General features: G+C 43.3%; 1 protein-coding gene across 9 annotated transcripts in view; it reads right to left on the bottom strand.

Annotated features, from left to right (window-relative positions):
• The window catches only part of GGACT (gamma-glutamylamine cyclotransferase), a 47488-nt gene extending 26606 nt beyond the window's left edge, over positions 1–20882 (bottom strand). For 3 of the 9 annotated variants that reach the window (XM_045481268.1, XM_045481287.1, XM_045481225.1), the window contains exon 1: positions 3083–3687. The gene's annotated coding sequence lies outside the window, so the exon portion shown is untranslated. Of the gene's footprint in view, positions 1–3082; positions 3688–10443; positions 11623–17763; positions 17938–20488 lie in introns of those variants that run through there. The other 6 variants (XM_045481257.1, XM_045481199.1, XR_006713161.1 and 3 more) reach the window with 5 other exon arrangements.
• Positions 20883–21478: the final 596 nt, after the last annotated feature.

The raw sequence follows: 21478 nt of genomic DNA on the forward strand, positions 1-21478 counted from the left end.
TTTTTAAAGGCCAAGCATTCTCCAAGTGGGTTCCCTTTTGCTACCTTCAAAACAAAAGCAAATCTGTGCAATAAATATTCCCTTAGAACTTAGCTATGCTGCTGCCCAGAGGTGCTTTTCACACTTGACTCCGAGCCTGAGAGGGCAGAAGTGCTGCCCTGTGGGGGGACTGGCTTCAGGACCAGACAAGCCTGGGCAGTGACACTGGCAAATGACCAAACCTGTGGCCCTCAGTTTCCTTCTCTGTCCAATCACATAGCAGCACTTCACAGAGGTATGGTGGGCATCCCCCAAGATAACCCAGGTAAAGCGCCCAGCACACAGCCTCAGGTGTGTGTGTACCCAACCAATTGGAGTCAGTCTGGGTTGCTGTAACAAAACTACCACGGACTGAGTGATTAATAAACAACACACACTTGCTTCTCACAGTTCTGGAGGCTAAAAAGTCCCGAGATCAAGGCACTTGGCAGATTCAGTGTCTGGTGAGGGCCCGCGTTCTGGCTCAAGGATGGCATCTTCTCACTGAGGTCTCACACCACAGGAGGGCCAAGGGAGTTCTCTGGGGTCTCTTTGTAAGTACACTAATTCCATCAGGGGGCTCCACCTTCACAACCGAATCACCTCCAAAAAGCCCTACATCCAAATAGCATCACATTGGAGGTTTAGATTTCAACAGATGAATTTGGGGGGCACACAAACATTCAAACCATAGCAGTGTTATTTTGAATGAAATAAACAAATAGAAAAATATTAGTTCTGCCCAAGAGATCACTCTCCATAGTCTCCCTGCTCTGAGAAAATACTGGAAACAGCCTTACTGCCTGGGGTCCTCTTCCGGGCTGTGTGACATAGTGGGACTCAAAAGGACTGGATTGGGGGAAGCCCTTGGGGGACCTCACTTAGCCTCACAGGGAGGAAACTCCCATCTTGCCCACCTCCCTGGCTCTTCCATAATGTTCGAGTTACTGGATGCACACAGAAGCACTGTAAGATAACTTTTCCATAAAATGACAAGCCCTGCCCACCACCCGTGTGGTCCTCCAGTTGCACACACTTGACAGCAAATACTAGGTGTTCTATTCAACTAAGTTCAGGGGAGGTGACATCTTGATTTTTATTCTCACACATACACTTTAGTTTTGCAAGAAAAGCAACACTTCCTTGCATAATCACCATCCTCTCCAAATCTGGTGTGAATAATGATCACGGCCGGCACTTAACACAGAACTTACAAAGATTCAGGTATACTTTTAATTAAGCACTTTACATATCTGAACTGATTTAATCATCACAGAAACCTACGAAGTAGGCACCTTCATTTCCATTTTACCCCTGAAGAAGTGGAGACAGAGGGTGTAAGTAAAAAGTGTTGACTTGACCAAAGTCAAATAGCTAGTAAGTAGCAGTACTAGCTATCCAGCTAGTAGTATCTGGATCCAGCTGGTCTGACTCTGGAGTTCAGGCTCTTAACTACCTAGAAAAAAGTGCTCCTATTCCCTGCCCTGGCCCCATGACACACTGAAAAATAAAGAAGTAAATGGTTATTTATCTTGAATTGCAAGGGTAGTTTACATAACCTTACTTGGATAAATCATATGTGCTATTACAGCCTGAACTGTGCCCCCCCCCCCCGCCCCGCCCAATTCATATGTTGAAGTCCTAGTCTCTAGGACCTCAGAATGTGACTGTATTTGGAGACAGGCCCTTTAAAGAGGTGATTAAATTAAAATGAGGTCGTTAGGGGGGGCCCTAATCCAGTCTGACTGGTGTCCTTGTAAGAAGAGATTTGGACATCAACATGTACAGGCACAGAGGAGAGACCAAGTGAGGACACAGGGAGAAGTGTTTTGTTTTTTTCCAGTTACTTCATTTTTACTACTACGCATTTTCAGCAAACAAATCAAGGTGTAAACAGGATTTACTTCACATTATTATCTGGATCTTTGTCAAATAAACAGGAAATTCTCTTTAAATAACCATCTCACTGCCCGCAAATGAGAGCAAACTTGCCTGCATATCACAAATGAGTCATAAGCCAAGGACAGAGGCCTCAGGAGAAGCCAACCCCACCACGCCTGGATCTTGGACTTTCGTCCTCCAGAACCATGAGGAAGAGACTTCTGCTGTCTAAGTCTGCGGTGCTTTGTCACAGCAGCCCACACTCAGGCAGTGTGGATGTGAGTTCCACCTTCCCCTCTGGCCTCCACCTGATGAGCTCACTTCCCTCAGCCCCCACTGAGCCCACTGGGACAGGGACGCTGCCTGTGTGCCAGCCCCAGTATCCAGTCTAAATCAAACTGGACTCCCTGTTTTCCTCTCCAAGGTGGATCTTCTCCCAACTCTCTCCTTGACCGGCATCAATTCCAAGTCTGTCCCCTCAAAGCAGCCGCATGCCACCCTCCTGTCCACAGCCTCTGCCCTTACCCACGTTCAAACAGCTACAATGCAGATCATTACTCTCCTTTCAGGAGCCCTAGCCCCTCCCTGCCTTCACCCCTGAGCCGTACCGAGCTTCCTGAGGCCAAGCTCAAGGGCTGCAGGCTGTGTCCTGACAGGGTTTGGGGTCCAGACACCATGTGTCCCATCTAGCTGTTTGCACCCCTACCCTGTAACTCTAGCTTGCTGCCCTGCCTGCTGCTCCCCAAAACCCTCCCCAGCTTAGCGTCCCCCGAATCCTAACCTTTTACTGCTACCTGGACCACACTTACACCTTCCTGCTCAAATCCAACCCAGCCCTAAAATCTCAGCCCAGACCCTGCATCTGTCCCAAAGCCTTCTCTGCTTGTATCTTAGTGCCCCAATCACATTCTGCCCTACATTTCAGTTATTTTCGCTCTTACTAAATTTCTGAAGGACAGGTGACACATTTTAACTTGTTCCCCATAATGTGTGGAGAAAATTAATGAGTATTTTTGCCTGGTCCTGGGAATTCTCAATTAGCCAATTTCTTTTGTCTGTTTTGATCAGAAAGAAAGAAATGACAACAGTTTCCAAGCAGATATTTAGTTTAAAGCTGCCTCCTCTGACAACAGGAGTTGCAAGGATCATTAGTTCACTAGACACACCAGTGTTGTGTACTTACTGTGGATAGAGAACGCAAAGAGAATACGGGCCTGAGAAGTGGCCACTTGCTGCGCTGGGTCTGGACAGTGCTACTGGGCATCCACCCAGAGCTGGCTGACACCGGCCGGCTGTGAGGACACAGATGTGAGCTATGCCCTCAAGCTCAAAGTCCAGAAGAAAGGTGGGGCATGTGCTCAGAGAACTCTACAGTGGACAGTGGTGTGAAAACGAAGTAGTGAACAAGATCTACTGACTGTTATGGGCTGAATCTGTACCTGCCCCAACCCGCAGCCAAATTCATATGTTAAAACCCTAAACCCCCAGCACCTCAGAACGTGACCGTATTTGGGGACGGTGCTTTAACCAGGTCATTGAGTTAAAATGAGGTCTTCAGAGCCTTAATCCAGTGTGACTGGTGTCCCTATAAAAAGGGGAAAACTGGACACACAGACACCAGGGACACTTGAGCACAGAGGAAAGGCCATGTGAGTGCACTAGGAGAAGGCGGCCGTCTGCCAGCCCAGGAGACACCCCTCAGGAGACACCAAGCCTGATCTGGACTTGTAGCCTCCATGCTCTCTGTTGTTTAAGCCCCCAGTCTGTGAAATGTTGTTACAGCCACCCTAGCAAACTCCTGTCAAACAACTCAAATGATAATGTGATCTACGATACAACGTGGATGAAGTTGGAAAACATCCTGAGTGATGGAAGCCAGACAGGAGGTCACACGTTGTTTGATTCCATGATATGGAACACCAGGATGAGCAAATCCACAGACCAGGAAAGCAGATTGGTGGTTGCCAGGGGCTGAGGGCAGTGAGAAGTGACTGCCAAGCATACAAGGAGTTTTCTTTTCAGGTTGATGAAAATGTTCTGGAACTACACGGAGGTGGTCGTACATTGTTATGATAGTGCTGAAATATCCCTGAATTCTTCACTTTAAAAACAGTGAATTTTATATTATGTGAATTTCACCTCAATAAAAAACTCTTAAATTAAAAAAAAATCTTTAAAGAGATACACAAAAAATACACTATTGGAATACAATGTGTTGAGTGACCAAGTGAAAGTGCTGGTACAGAGGGTAATGAAGAACAGAAAGGGACAGAGGAATTCTGCTTGTGATTTGGACCGTGAACTGACCCTGAGAGGAGGGCAAAGGTCATCCTGAGAGTGACAGGAGGAGAGTGGGAGGGGAGGCATTCCCTGCGGGGGAGATGGGTGGGACCTGGGTCCCCAGGTAGGAAGGTGGGGCTGCCAGCAGCCCAGGACTGGGCCTGCTTTCAGAGGATGGACAAGAGGAGTCTGGGGTCTGCAAAGTGGACTCGGCTGAGCTCCCAAAACATGGGAAGTTTCAACGTATCTGTTCCTGGGCCCCTTCCCTGGAGAGTTTAATGTAGCATGTCTGAAGTCGGGAACAGGAACCTGTATTTATAATAAAATACAACATTTCTGAAAGCTCTCTAGTGATTAATCTTTAGGGAAACCATTTATTTCCCAGTGAGTCTTTCCCATTTAAAGGGAAAGGTCTTTCAGGGTTTTTGCCCCCAGCTTTACTGAAGTATAATTGGCGAATTAAAATTGTGTATATTTAACGTGTACAATGTGATGATTTGATACATGTACTCATTGTGAAATGACTACCACCATCAAGCTAATTACCACATCTGTCACCTCAGAGTTATCGTGTGTGTGTGTGTGTGTGTGTGTGTGGTGAAAATATGATCTAGTCTCTTAGCAAATTTTAAGAATACGATACAGTATAATGATAGTCACCATGCTGCACGTTAGCTCCCTAGAGTGTATTGATATCACGGCTGGAATTCTGTGTCCTCTGACCACCACTTTCCATTCCCCTCTCCCCCCAGACCTTGGCAACCAGCATTCTACTCTCTGCTTCTATGAGTTCAACACTTTCAGAGTCCACATATAAGTGATACTATACAGTATTGATCATTCTGCGCTTGGCTTATTTCACTTAGCATAACATCCCTAGGTTCATCCATGTTGTTGCAAATATCAGGATTTCCTTCTTTTTTTTTTTATGGTTGAGTAATATACATATGATATGAATATAGCATACATAATATGAATGATAGTACATACATAAAATTCCATTATGTTATATATATATATAATTCCATTTGTTTGGTTTTTTTAACGTTTATTTTTGAGACAGAGAATGAACGGAGGAGGGTCAGAGAGAGAGGGAGACATAGAATCTGAAACAGGCTCCAGGCTCTGAGCTGTCAGCACAGAGCCCGACACGGGGCTCGAACTCACAGACTGGGAGATCATGACCTGAGCCAAAGTCGGACACTCAACCGACTGAGCCACCCAGGCGCCCCTATATAATTCCATTTGTAATGGAATATTATACACACTTTATCATCTGTTGACAGACACTTAGGTTGTTTCCATATCTTGCCTACTGTAACGTCCTTCAGTTTTATGCTGATGCTACTGTAGAATTACTAACTTTTGGGTTAAAGAGGCTTCATTATTTTTTGTACACTATAAAAACACTGATTCACAAGATTTTCTAGAAAAGATTTTTGCTTAACCTTCAGCTATATGGAAAGTTCAATTAACCAGAAAAACAAATTTTCCAAATATTAAAGATTTCACATGTATAGAAACCTGTGTCTTTTAAAAAATAAAATGCTTCAAGTGTCCAAGTTACACAAAAAGGAAAACAAAATACATAAAAGTAAAGATGATATAAAAAGATCTCAAGATAACTAAAAGGTGGTCTTTTCCAAGTTTAATACACATTAGCCCTTTAAATTGCCCCATCATTTTATGTAACTATGAAACTCTTTCCTAAACACTATTACTGAATACAAATTTTCTAAGAGCATCATGTTTTCACTCACTTATGATTCAAGGTCAGCCTTAAGTGCAAGTATTAAGCAACAGGAATAACCATTTTAAACATGTGGAATAAATTCCATTTTTAACTTTCAACACCTGGTGTCAGCAGCATAACACAGTACAGGGCTATACAGGCTCTGTGCTGGGTGTGCCCCAGGGTGGTGGCAGCCAGCCCTTCATGGGGGAGGGAAGCAGGGTCCCAGTTCACACCTTCCAGAAGCATGACTTTACCACTCTCCCAGATGGCCGCATTCCCAGGAATCACTCGGGGTTAATGGATGGTCTCTATGCTTGTTTTTAACTTTGAACATAATGATGCTAGGAAAAGACTAGAGTGAAGTAAACCTGAAATACTTTTTCTCCACATACAGGGTTTCACAAGTGATGGCCTGTCTACCTCCCCCTCCCCAGTCCTATGACCCTGTGCCCACTACTTATGCACATCTACTTCCCCAATGTGCAGGTAATCTTGTTTACATTGGCTTGCTGATGACACACCTGAAATACAAAATCCAAAATCTCTGTGGAAACATCACTCTTTAAAGTAACTGGTTGGTGTTCAGGTCAAACTTCAAACAAAGGGGAGATGTCAGGAAGGAGAAGCCATCCTTCAGATGTCCTCAGTAAAGATCACAGCGTTGACCTCCAAGAGGGATCCGCTAGAACTGTAGAGCCTGGTACAGTTCAGCCTGCCCTCAGCCTGCCCTCAAACCCAAGCAACCTTCATGTGTCATTTCACTACCAAATAACAGTGTGGGTGGAGAACATGTGTGAGATAAAACTGAAGGGATTATGGCCGAGCTCCCACAGCCTGAGCATGTGCTTTAAAATGAGGTAATGGCCCAGCAGCTCCCACTTGTTTCCTGGCAGCAAAGGGATCCTGCAAAGCCCTCTCTGCAGAAGCTGGTTTCCACCCACTGAAGTCCATGAACCAATCTGCTTAACAGCAAGTAATAAGAAAGCATTGGTGTTTTTTCAAATAGCAGGCATCTCATCACAAGTTTCTGAAGATGATGCCTGCTGCGGCTGGGTGCACACGCATAATCTGGAGGCATCGGCACCGCCTGGTGACCTAAGCCCTCTTTCCTCTCACTCCAACTGCTCCCAGCTACCGATGACAAGGCCTCTCCTTGCCCACATGGATGGCCACCTCCTAACTGATCTCACTGCCCCAGGCTTGCCCTCACCCCCACCCCCCACCTGCAACTGCATGCAAGACCGTGCCCCTCCCCGTTTCCCAGCCTGGGCTCTGAGGGGCCCCCTCAGATGACCCTAATGATCCTCTCCCCTACTGACAGTGTCCCTGTGTGATTCGTGGCCCTTGTGCAAAGGCTAGCTTTAGTGACTTGATTCAAATGAACACAATACAGAGGATGTGATGGGATGTTACTTCTGAGATTAGGTTTTAAATAGACTGTGCCTTCCGTCTGGAGGGCTCTCTGGTACACTCTTTCCCTCAGACCCCTCGCTGTCAGGGAAGCCAGCTGCCATGCTTTGAGACTCCCTAAGGAGACACCCATGTGGAGAGGAGCTGAGGTCTCTGCCGACAGCCAGAAAGGCCCCAAGGCCTGCTGGCTGTCACATGAGTGAGCTCAGATGCTCCTCCAGTCAGCTGGGAGATGACCACAGCCCCAGCCCACACCCTGTCTGCAGCCTGCTGAAGACCCTGAGCTAGAGCCACGAGCCAAGCAGCTCCCAGATTCTCACCTGCAGAAAATGGGGGATAATGCATGTTGTCTGCAGCCACTGATGTTAAGGATAATTTGTTATGCAGCTCTAGACAACAAATTCTAAAGGGTCAAGCCTAAGTTTCTGCACGTGGCTCATGCAGGACAATCAGTGTCCAGCTGCATCTTTCTCTTCGGCCATATCTAGGCCATGCCTTACACTGCTCTGTGGCAGGTATAATCTGACCCCCTCTTTGCTCATAAGGCTGCCATTGCCCCTAAGGAACTTCTTCCTTCCTCAACATGCTGCCTGGCAAAATCCTACTCATCCTTCAAGGTTCCCAGGTCACTTCAAACATCATCTCCCCTGTGTAATCCTCCCTTGTGGGCAGAACTGTTTCTGTCACTGAGTCCTAAGAATGCACTTCCTTGCTTTCTGGCACAAGATGTTCCACATTCATCTTGGACTTTCTCTGCCCCAGGCCTGGAACCAGCCATTTCTCCAAGGAGCCCTAGTTTCCACCTGTTAGTTGGTATTTAGAAGCCAAGATCTAGGTGTGAGGTGTGCTTATTGTTCTTGCGGTGTTGTCTGCCCAAGAGGCTCCCTCAGTAGACTATGTACACATATATCTATATCTATATATCTATATCTATCTATACACACACACACACACACACACACACACACACACACATTTATATCCATACGTATTGAAAACCATGAGTTCACACTCACACACCTGACCCAATCCATACCACCACACGGTTCATCCTAGTTCTTGACATTTCTGTACTGACAACTCCCTTCAACAGTGGCATAGCTGGCTCATATGATCTTTGGTACAGTTAATTACATGATCAATCCTTCCATATGTAACTAATTTCCAATTTCAGTCACAACCATCTTCCCTGCACATAAACTCTCCTCTTGCCACTCAGGCTCTGACAGCCCACATCGAGATAACCCTCTAAAAGGGCAGTCTACTCACCCCACTCAGCCTGGGACTCCCCGTGCTAGGTTTAGGGGTGGAGATGGTGACTTCTTCCCTTTATGGGAGGGCTGCAAAGTGCCCTGCACAGGTGCACACACAAGAGAATAGAAAGAATTTGTGGCCATTTGTGTAAGCCAGCACACCAGGCTCCTCGGTGTCACTGCTAACAGATGGCTTCCATTCTTAAGGTCCTCTTAGGAGAAAAGATGGCTGGCATTACACTGGCCATAATATCTTCATGCGAAGTAGTAGGAACTATGAAGGGCAGGGTGAGGAACAGGAGCAACCTCGTTGACTCAGGTTCCTTTGCAAAACTTGCCAGAAGTCTCACACATTTCTCCTTCCTGTTTTTTACCATAACTTAAGGGACATGGTCACTCAGAATAAAACTGCAGATCAGGAACTAAGGAAGGAGACATTGGACATTTGGTGGTGACCACAATTTCTGCCACTCTCATTTTCTTTATTTACTGGATAACATCCTGCTTTCAGGAATTATCGAAGGCCTTGAATGAATCTTGGAAGCATTCCTGAGCCTCACCTATCACTAGGTTTGTAAATTCCCAATGTAAGTCATCCTAAGTGCACAGGAACTCTTAGAGAAGCTTAAGTGGCTGCTCGGATGTTATACCACTACATCTCTGTTAGTCGAAAAATCCCATGTTGCAATGGGCCTTTCCAAGAGCTTACTGACTCTCCAAGAAAACCACCACCTATGAGGACATTTTATAACCCTTTACCTGTGAAAAAACACTATGCAAGGAGCAGATCAAAACTCCAAACCCAAGCAGCACAGCGTTCAAGAGAGGTGGGAGCAGAAAGTGGTGAAAACGGTCCTAGCTATCTGCCACATCAAAGGAAAGGGAGAAAGAAAAAGGGGAAAATAACACATGGAAGATAACCTCAGAAATGGGGGGACCGGCACAAGAGAACCACTCTTTTGGAAGTCCTAGGAAGGTTTATTTTGCAAAATGCCCCAGGAGGTAAGCCTTGATACATTTCAGATGAATTCATCTGAATCGATGCTGTTTCTCTGCAAGGAAAACCCAAGGACTGTTATTTAATGGAAAGGCACTACAGAAGTGTTTCTATTTATAAATTATTATAGCAGTGTAATCTTGATACTGTCCCAACATCTTTCAGATCATAGATGTATAGTGTTATTTCTGAAAGCAGGAGAAAGTATGGTATATGTCGAACACATCTGAAACAGACATGTTTCACTTTGTACTCCGGTAAAACTCTGCTACCTTTTAGCTATGTGACCTTGTTCAAGGTGTTTCATCTCTCTGAACCTCAGTTACATCAGGGATACTAAAGCACACCTCAAGGGTTAATGTATGAAGATTATATGAGATAACGTATATAAAAATTCTGGTACACAGTGATTTTAATAAGTATTAGTCCCCTCCCAAGAGAAGGGTAAATCACAGAATTACCGTAAGCACTAAACAACAGAATGGATCACAGATACAAAAGTGCCTGACATACAGTTTGTATGTTCGATAAATGTTAATTCCTTTTTTAACTTACTCATCCACACAAAAAGCTATATCCTAGTTAGTTAGCATGGTTGAATGGTGTTTTTATAATGAAATTTAACCTTTTATGCATGTAAAAATTGTATAAACCCTCTCTGCATTAGTAAACACTGTATACTAAAAATGCAGCATATCCTTGGTTCACTGCAGCATTATTCACAATAGCAAAGAAGTGGAAGTAATCCAAGAGTCTGTCAATAGATGAATGGAGAAGTAAAATGTATCTACATACAAATATTCAGCCTTAAAGGAAAGAAATCCTGTCACGTGCTACAATTTGGATTCGCCTTAGGAACATCATGCTAAATGAAAGAAACTAGTCACAAAAAGACAAATACTGTATGATTCCACTTACATGAGGTACCTAGAATAGTCAAATTCATAGAGACAGAGAGTAGCATGGCGGTTGCTAGGGGCAGGGGGAGTGTAGGGGGTTGCTGTCTAATGGGTACACAGTTTCAGTTTTACAAGAAGTAACAGTTTTGGAGGTATGTTGTACAACACTGAATATACTTAACACTACTGAACTGTATACTTAAAAATGGTTAAGATGGTAAACTTTATGTTATTTTTTAACCACAATAAAAATTATTTTTTAAACGATGTAACTTGTGAGCTTTCATAATAATGCAAGATCGTCACACTGATTAATTATGGACTGTGCTACAGATAGCCTATGCAGTCTGCTGCCCAGAGCTGAATCTGTATTGTGCCTCAGGAGTTACTCTAGAGTATGTTTTCTTAAACAAATATATAGGATATGTTAGGATTCAGCTGCTAATGGAAAAAGTGGAACTTCACATCTTTTAGTACATAATATGTGCTATTACCATCAGAGAATTGTAAGATGTGAAAGCTGGAAGAAACTTATAAAATAAAAGGTAATCAAACTAAATGATTTACCTAAGGTCATATGGATAGTAATTATGAACAGAGCTGGAAAGAGAAAACATCTCCTGATTCCCCCTATAATCCTCTTATACAACCAACTCAGCTCTCCAGAATTCCTCACCTCTGAACTTCACTATTTAATACGCTGCCACCAGGGGGCAGCAGGTGTATTAGTCTGGTATTCTAAAACCCCAATTTAAGACCCCAATACCCGTCTATTATCCCTTCCTCCACTTCCCCATATATATGCACATTTATAGGACCTTATTAATGTCAACAGGAATAAAGTTTAAAGAACATCTATAATAATTTTTTTAAACAAAATAAAGACTTGGGTCCAATGGAGGTAACAACCTTACTAATCCTTCCATTATTTTTTATTTATTCCAATCCAAATTCCAATCCAACTACTACGTTAGTTTTAAACCATAAATGACTTAGCTACAGAAACTCATCCCATTTCTATACATTTTGAACTACATTTCCCTAATATTTGGCCTCTTAGGTTTCATACCACAACCCCCGAAGCCCATCTGGCAACTTGTCCTCCATCTTTTTTTTTCACATCAGGCTCAGTTCTTCTTTCTAATGCCCCTGCATTACAAAGGAAGGTCTGTCAACAAGTCTAAGCAACTTTTCAGAAGTGAAACAGGGAGATTCTAGATGACAGTAATTTCCACTGTTCAAATGATACTACCAACCTGAAGCTCAAACTACGGCAGCTAATGGGTGAGACTTGATAGGGCCATCTCATAGCAATGACCTGTGCACCCTGAGACTTCCCACAGTTTCATCTAACTCAAGGAGTGAGGGACAACAACATTAGCAGTGACATTTAGGTACTTTAATCTAGGAAGCAACTGCACACTTCCAAGCAATAGAGACCAGTGACTATGGTCCCTAAGTCATCCAAAAAGAGGCATATGATCTTTATTTCACAAATTTCAAATGGTTTTCTTCCTTGAGCTTAATATGCTTAAATTAAAAAAAAAAGTATTTAAAGGCAAGTTTTCACTACTGCTTCAGATACATGGGAGCAGTCCATTTTTATTTATTTTATTATTTTTTATTTTAAAAATTTTTAAGTTTATTTATTTATTTTGAGAGATAGAGAGAGCACAAATTGGGAAGAGACAGAGAGAAGGAGAGATGGAATCCCAAGCAGGCTCTGCACCATCAGCGCAGAGCCCAATGTGGGGCTCAGACTCACAAACTGTGAGATCATGACCTGAGCTGAGATCAAGAGTCAGACGCTTAAGCGACTACACCACCCAGGCACCCCAGAAGCAGTCCATTTTTAAACTACAACAGTGTTCACTGTAGTTAAAAGGCATTCAAAGAAATTACTCTTAACTTACGTCCAGTTGTCTCATGTAACTTACTGTTCACTGAACAATCTAATCTAGCATAAAATTGATGGCAAAAGCAGTCATGGCACTATCGGTTACTATTTGTAAAATAGGAATGAGACACACACAAGATGCATATAATGAGGGGATCACTGCAAAACGCATCCTGCATTCAGACACTATTCTGTTAATCTTTGCCAAACATGATGATTCAACTAGTGAGACTTAAGAAAGTCTCCTACCTAAATAACATTCTGGTTTTAATTATTTTCCATAGAGAATATTTACCACATTAAATATGGAATATCACCAGAAAACCAGAAATAATTATTTTTATAACAGGTATATAAAATAAATTTAATTATTAAAATAATGGTCTATTGTGCTAAAAAACCTGAAATTAAATAATTAAAAAAAAAACACACCTATTAGGTGGGCTCAAATAAAAAAAAAAACTGATAGTATCAAGTGCTGACAAAAATATGGAGCAACTGGAACTCTCACACATAGGTGGCTGAGATGCAAAATGGTCGGGATGCAGCCACTCTAGAAAAGTTTAGCAGTTTCTTCAAAAGTTAAGTACACACTTACCATATTACCCAGCCATTTTGCTCCTGGGGATTTGCTCTAAAAAGATGAAAAATTTCGACCACATAAAAACCTATGTACAAATATTTATAGCAGCTTTACTCACAATCTCCCCAAACTGTCAAGAGTCCAATATCCTTCAACAGTGAATATACATAAACTGGGGTATGTCCGGAAGATGGAGTACACTACCCGGCAATAAAAAGAATACACACATGGAAGAACCTCAAAGACGTCTGAGTGAAAGAAGGTAGTCTCAAAGGTTGCAAACTATTTAATTTCATTTATGTGACATTCTAGAAAAGGTAAAACTTATCAAGATGGAAACCAGAACAAAGGTTGCAGCAATTAGGGGAAGAGTGAGGGTTTGACTTACAATGGGCCAGAATGAGGGACGTTTTGGTCCTCTGGTAGTTTTTGGTTTTGTTTTCTGGCTTTTTTTTTTTTTTTTTTTTTTTTTTTGGTGATTGAAATGCTCTGTAATGTAAAAGGACTGTGATGATGGTTACATGAATTAATCAACTTTAAAACTCAGAATTATACAACAAAAAAGGCCAATTTTACTTTATATAAATTCTAATAATAGTGAATGAAAGTATGAGGGTATGTGACTACTCTAAAACAGAGTTAAAAATAAGAGGGAAAAGTAATAAGAGAACTCTGAATTAAGCTAATGCCTGGAATACATCAATTATTTATTAAAAGAGACTTAGGAGATGTGTAAATCAAATACAATGAGTGGGCTTTGTTTTGACCCTGGTTTGGATATATCAACCGCACATACCTTTTTAGGCAAATGGGGATATTTGAATACAGTATTAGAATCTATAGCAATACCACCCTGAATGCGCCCAATCTCATCTAAATACATTATTGGAAGATATTAAGGATTTTTTGTTCATTGTTAGGAAGGACTGTAGTTTTTTAAACTAAACTTAAAAAAAAAATCATACTAAAATAGTGATAAAATGGCACAGTTTCTGGTATTGGCTTCAGAATTCTTCAGAAGTAAGCAAATAAACAAAAACTCAAAAAAAAAACAAAGGGAGAAGGGCTAATGGAACAAGTGTGGCAAAGCCAGGATGGTGCATGCATTTCTGATGGTGTGTTGCTTCATGTAGGTTTACTGTATTCTACTTTTGAGTATGGCTGGAAACATTCATAATAAAACACTGAAAGGGAAAAAAACAAACAAAAAACCAGTGACTTCGTCTTCGTAAATACTCCCCAAAATGCCATTTAACTGTTTTTTATTCACTTATAAGATACACTACAGTTGACCTTTGAACAATGCCGGGGTTGGGGGCATGCCAACACCCTGTATTTGAAATATCAGAGTACACCTTCTGACTCCCAAAACTTAACTACTAATAGCTTCATGTTGTCCAGAAACCTTAGTGATAGCATGTGTCAATTAGCACATATTTTGTATGCTGTATGTATTATATACTGTATTCTTACAATAAAGTAAGCTAGAAAAAAGAAAATGTTACTTAGAAAATCTTGAGGAAGAAAAAATACATTTATAACACTGTATTTATTTTTTTAATAAGGCTGCATATAAGCAGACTTACACAGTTCAAACCCATGTTGTTCAAAAGTCAACTGTGATTTCTCCTTATAGCTTTTATTAGGCTTTTATAATCTGTTATCTAACTTTATAGAAAACCAAATTGAGGCAGAAAGAGTAATTTAAAACAGGCAGTTGTGATTCTTCTCACAAATAAGGGCTCAATAATGGCATGAGTAATGGCTTAAAAAATGTTTTTCAAATCTCATTTAATACTCATAAATTAGTAAAACCAACCTAAGATGTAGAAATATTAATGATTTTCACGAACTTCTCTGCCGCATACTCCTAAGTGCAGGTGACAACAGCAGGAGGAGGTAATTAACACTCAAAAATTTAAAAACAGATGCAGTAAATATGAACACAAGGAGAATCAGAATAGGAGAAGTTCTTATTTATTCTTTGTCACTCCAATTTATTCTGACATAACTCAAAATATCAGAGTCCCAAAAACACTGTCAACCGACTGGAAATTTCTTTCTTACTGGTGGCCTATTATGTGGAAGACACTATGGGGGAATTAAAAGGGGAAGGTGTGGTTCTCATCTAAACAGAGTTAATATATGAGAAAATACTAAATATTTTAGCATGAATTCTGTTTAAAATAGTCTGACAGTGTTTAAGGCTAGTGGGCAAAGACAATTACACAGACAAAAATAGCAGAGAAAATAAAGGTTAAAGAGCTGCAGCGGGAAAAGGCTCCTGCACAGGCAGGAGTGACCCGTGGGAAGGATGGGGCACAAGAGTGGATCAGGGTTCTGACAGCTGTTCAGTGGAGCTCCCAACGATGGGGGACACCTCGCATGCAGGCCTGTCTCCTGTCAACCAGAAGCCTCTCTCCCCAATGCTGAAGGAGAGGCCCCAAGGGTCTCAAGTCACCGCCTCAGCATGGAAGAGCAGAGGCACCACACCCTGGAAATTATTAGCGCCTGGTAGTAACTGACTGTCCCAAATGTCTGACCCTGAAGCGCCTACTGCAGCACAAGGTGAGGTGGCTCAATAAAGGCCTCCCAAAGGTCCCCAGGGCCTGTGAACATGTTACCTTGCATGGCATAAAGGACTTGACTGATGTGATTAATGTTAAGGGCCTTAAGATGCAGAAATTATCCTGGATTATCCAAATGGGCCCAATCTAATGAACATGAGTCCTCAAAACTGGAGGAGCTTTCCTGGCTGGGAACAGAGGGAGAACTGTGACCATGGTGGAAGGGACAAAGGGACGAAGTGCTATCTCTCAAGGTGGAGGGAGGGGGCCCGTGAACCAAGGAATGTGGGCAGCCTCTGGAAGTGGGAAAAGGCTAGAAAACAGATACTTCCCAGCATCTCCAAGAGGGGACACAGCCTCACTGATGCCCTGATTTCAGCCCAGTGAGACCCGTGTTGACTTCTGACCTAAAGAACCATAAGACAAGTATCTGCGTTGTTTTAAGCCACGAAGTTGGTGACACCTTGTTCTGGTGGCACTAGGAAACACCTCTCCTAGTCTCTAGGCCTTGGCCTGTGACCCCACCACCCTCTCACTTCACCAATGAAGGGCACTTTCATTCGATTTGAAAGACAAGATATTCCTGGGGCACCTGGGTGACTCAGTCAGTTGAGTGTCAGACTTGATTTCATCTCAGGTCGTGATCCCAGGGTCATGGGATTGAGAACCTTGTCAGGTTCCATGCTGAGCAAGAATCTGCTTAAGATTCTCTCTGTCCCTCTCCCCCATTCGCATTCTCTCTCTCTTTAAAAAAAAAAAAAAAAAAAAAAGACAAGATATTCCACATACCACATCTCTGCTCGAAGGTCTTTTCCTCTGAAAAGTGCTCCCAAACGTCCTTAACCAGCCCAGGGCAGGTCAGGACCCCCACTCCATACACTCATTCACTCCTACACCTCTCCACCTCAGTGTCTGCCTGACTACAGTTATTCTCCTCCTTCAGAGCTTACATTTACTGAGCAACTACTAAACGCTTGATGCCATGCGAAGGAATTTTCATGGGTTTTCTCATCCAATCCTTCCAACTACCCTATCAGGTAGACATAATTATTATCCCTCATTTTTTTAAATTAGAAAAGTCAAAATCACCCAACTAGTAAGGGCAGAGCCGGGATCTGAAGCCAGGTAGTCTGACACAGGAGTTGTTGCCCTTGACCGTAGCATTAATATCTGTCTCCTATGTGAGAAATCTAAGTTCCAAGATCCTGTGTACTGATTAACACAACACACCCCAGTGTTCAACACAGAGAAACTTACTAGTTGCTGAATATGAACAAATGGGGACAAAGATGATTTTCCCCTACTATTCTTTTTTTTTTTTTTAAAGAAAATTTCTTATTATCAGAAGTCAAATATATACAGAGGTAGAATAATGGTATAATGATCCCCCAAATACCCAAATCCCAATTTCAACACTTATCAATGTAGGGCCAATCTTAATACCAACATTTAATCAATTCAATGTTACATTATCTAGTAGAAAGAGCCCCCTTTATTACTCTCCTTTTACAGGATTCCATGTTCCTAGTTATCACATGTTCATTTACCTGTGTTAAGACTTTTTAAAAAAACAATCTTGAAATGGGCAAGTCTTTCTAAGCAAAACAAAAAGCAAGGGAACTATAAAGGAGAAATTGATAACTTTTTTCCTATATAATATTTAAATTTTCTGCAGAGCATAAATATTATAAACAAAATACAAAAAATGAGGGAAACAGGGAGCACCAGGGGGATCAGTCGGTTAAGCATCCGACTCTTGATTTCGGCTCAGGTCATGATCTCAATCGGTTTGTGAGTTTGAGCCCCGTGTTGGGCTCCATACTGACAATTTGGAGCCTGCTTGGGATTCTCTCTCTCTCTCTCTCTCTCTCTCTCTCTCTCTCTCTCTCCTTCTCTTTCTCTCTCTCTCTCTCTCTCCCCCTCCCATGTGTGCACTTACTCTCTCTCTTAAAATAAATAAACATTAAAAAAATTTTTTTAATGGGGGAAACAGCTGTAACATATATGACAAACGATTAGTATGTATTTCCAATGTATAAAGAATTCTTACAAATCAATAAGAAAAAGGCCAATACCACGTTATCTGGAAAAATGGGTACAGGGATGAACAGACAGTTTCACCTACTAATCTTAAATATGAGAAAAGCAAGGACTTCCAAGTGACACTGTCAAGATACTTCCTCTGGTACTCTAGGATTTAGGAGTAAGACGCACTTCAGAACAAAGGAAAAAACAATTCTTACCCGTAAACTTGTTTCTTCAAAACCCGGTCACCTTGGAGTCCAGCACCATAGTAAGTGTGAGAGCCTACAAAGCTTTTGACTTCAGAATCCTTCCTAATGGGACGCCGGGATAAGTACCCCCACCTCACAGTGTGACCAGTAGCCCATGAACCAGGTGTCCTTCTCTCAGTCCTGCTGGGGGGATGAAGAGAAAGATGAGTGAAGAAAAGTTGAGTGTTTCAGAGACAAAGAGCTTAAAAACAAAAGCAAACCACCCAGCCCCTGCTAGATGGCATCTGAAACCCTGGGTCTGGGCCCAAGAAGGAAGGTATTTCATTCAGTGGGAAAATGTGGTCCACATTTCCCAAGGGGCTTGAACAGAGGAGGGTGTCCACTGACCTGGCAGAAGGATTCAAAGTAGTCAACACCCTTGAGAAATAGCACCCATATCCTCTTCAAGTAAGGAAAATAAGATGAGAAAGAAAAACGTGTATTCTCAGCCATCAGGCAAAGCCAATTTAGGAATATTGGGCCTCTTGGATGAGGGTTTATGAGTCTTTTGAAATCATAAATTTGTATTAAAAAACAATTCAGGGGCCCCTGGGTGGCTTAGTTGGTTAAGTGTCCAACTCTTGATTTTGGCTCAGGTCATGATCCAATGGTTCATGAGGCCAAGCTCCATGTCAGGCTCTGTGCTGACAGCTTAGAGCCTGCTTGGGATTCTCTCTCTCCCTCTCTCTCTGTCCCTCCCTGCTCACATGCACTCTCTCTCTAAATAAATAAATAAACTTAAAAAAAAAAAATCAAACCACCTCTGAAGTTTACCTGCCAAAAATGGAGAAATGGAACCTAATTAACCTAAGCCTTTAGAACTAACTTCCAGTTTATAGGAAATACAGGGGATAGAGGAGCAAGCTAAACCACACCATACAAAAAGCCAAATAAATCCAGAATGTGAGGCATCTACAGGCAACCAAGGGCCACCAGTAAATCACTGGGGCTGTGATAGACCAGGGTCAACCCTGGTTTAAGACCAGCCTGCCAGTGAAGTTTCAAACAAAAAGTCATGAGGGGTGCCTGGGTGGCTCAGTCGGTTGGATATCTGACTTCAGCTCAGGTCATGATCTCACACTCCGTGAGTTCAAGCCCCGCATTGGGCTCTGTGCTGACAGCTCAGGGCCTGGAGCCTGCTTCTGATTCTGTGTCTCCCTCTCTCTCTGCCCCTCCCCAACTCGTGCTCTGTCTCTCTCTGTCTCAGAAATAAACATTAAAAAAAATTTTTTTTAAAGTCATGAAAACAAAAGTATATTGGAACGCAGCCATGCTCATTCATGTACACACATCATCTATAGCTACCTTTTGGGGATCACACAGTTGAGTAGTTGCAACTGAGACCACATGGCCCTCAAAGCCTGAAGGAGTTAGTATCTGCCCTCCCCCCCCCCTTTTTTTTTTTTACAAATTCTGCTGAACCTCTGTCCTAAATTAAGACACAACAGATATTTGTGCATCTTGTATGGATTCCAATTCACACAAACTAACAGTAAAAGTAAGCGCATTTTTGAGGCAATCAAGGAACTTTGTGGACTGGGTCTTAGAAACCACTGTGGAATTATTGCCAATATGATCAGGAGGTGACAACAGTGTTAAGGTTATACAGGAAAAAGCCCTTTTGTTGGAGGCGCATAATGCACTATTTAAGGGTGACCTGATACGGTGTCTGGAATTGAAACTGCTTCCGACAACGAAGAAGATGAAGCAGATGTGGCCAAAGAAACTGCTTTAACAAACTGTCCAATCTATTTGATAGATATGTGGAAGTTCACTGTACTATCCCTCTGCTTTTGCATTTGCTTTAATAAAAAAGAAAAAAAGTAGAGTCTTCTCTTCAGGCACGTCCCCCACCCCTCACCCCTTCTTACACGGAGTCCCTCTCTCTCTAGGTCTGGTGCTAACAGTTAAGACCCTCGTGAGCAAGGTCAATTAGTCCAAAATATCTCCGAACAAAAATCCACCAATTAGAAATTAACTTAACCTCACAAACTCGGCTTTTGAAATACAAATGCTCTCTACCAGGGTAGTCTGCTTATTCAGGAACTTCTAGCTTCTCTGGGGAGCCAGTTCAGGAAAACAAGGCATTTTGGGAAAATAAGGGCAAACTGCAGGAGCTCCCCATATTAGCATTTCAATAAAGTGAATGAGACCGGGGAAAACAGTCTTCAGTTATAGGAAAAAGTACAGACGGACTGACGGTGTGCGACCTACACCTCATATAGGTCAACCCAACAGATTTAGAGATGTCCTTTAGTTTTTAACACGTGATTTCTCCCTAGGACAGGTGGCAAAACGAAGTATCTGCTTTTCAAAAAGTGGCTGCAAGTCTCAGGGATTTTCTTATCAGTTCAATATTAACAAAGCAAGTTTGGAGTCAAGAAGGTATGTTGTGTTTTTGTTTGTTTGTTTGTTTGTTTTGCTTTTTTAAAAACCACGCGCCTATACAGGGTTTCAAGTGCAGTTACGGAGTTATTTCTGGCCAATACAGTCAAATAGCAGTAAGCCAGATTTCGGAATCAAGGGAGCAGGAGAAATTCCTCCCTGAGATTCACATGTGTCACTAACAGCTCCAAAGAAACCTAAGGTCATAAACTGACAAATGCCAGAAATTTTCAGATTGCTCTGGCAGCTTTCAGTTTCCTCACAAACAGGAACCTGTGAAATTAAAAGCAGCATTTTTGAACACGGCTACCTTCGTTCACCTGAGAGATCCTTTTCAAACGACCTCCGGGATAATCATCGCTCTTTGCTTATTAGGAACCGGCAGCGTCCACACCTGCAGGCAGTCCCTAACTTTTCCCGCTCTCGCCAACTCTGACGGGGGCACCCGCGTCACGCCGCGCGCAGCGGCTCTGGGAGCGCGTTTCGCAGCCCGATGTCCCCTCCTCGCCGGCTGGTCCCGCAGGCCGCCCGCGGCCCCTTCACGGCCACGCTCGGTCCCCGGCCTCCCCTCCCCGTCCCCGGCTGCCGCGGGCACCGCACTCTGCCCGGACACAACGCGCCCCGCAGGGAGCGACGCCCGAGTCCCCAGAGCCCACGCGCGGAGGGAGCGGGGACAGGAGCCCCGACTCGCCCCGCTTCCATCGCCTCACCTGCCGCAGAGCCCGGCGCCGTCGGGGAGAGCGGACCAGGCAGCGAGCGGAAATCCCCGGCGAGACTGGCGCCGCCGCCCCAGGAGGCCGCCCCCGGCGGCGCCCCCTGGAGGCGGGACGCGGTACCCGCCCGCTCCGACCCCGCCCACACCTGGGCACGCGCCGGGAACCAAGCCGCCGTGCACACCTGGGGCGCCCCGCCGCGGACGCTAATGTCCTAACGCGTCCCGCCCGGAACCTCGTATCCGGCTTGAGTCTGTGTGGGACCCAGACGCACTTGGGGACACACCACAGCTACACACACAGAAATGAGCCCACACCGGGGAATGCCTCCCGGAGGACGCATGGACACATCACCAAAGCCTCACCCTGGAGCATCCACACTCGGCGCTGGTACCATACTGGATGCAGATAATCATATAGTCTTGATACCAATTCTCCCTTTTAAAATAAAACAGTGGGTGTAGGAGACAGTGAAAGAAGTGACTTCCATTCTGTCCTCTGGCTCCTAGAACTAAACTTGAGGCCCAGAAATTAGAAGAGTGAAGACCAAAAGCTGAAGGAGAATTTTTCTCTAGAGATTTTGTTCA

Source organism: Leopardus geoffroyi, chromosome A1, assembly GCF_018350155.1.
Source record: "Leopardus geoffroyi isolate Oge1 chromosome A1, O.geoffroyi_Oge1_pat1.0, whole genome shotgun sequence".
In the NCBI taxonomy this organism is placed as follows: Eukaryota; Metazoa; Chordata; class Mammalia; order Carnivora; family Felidae; genus Leopardus; species Leopardus geoffroyi.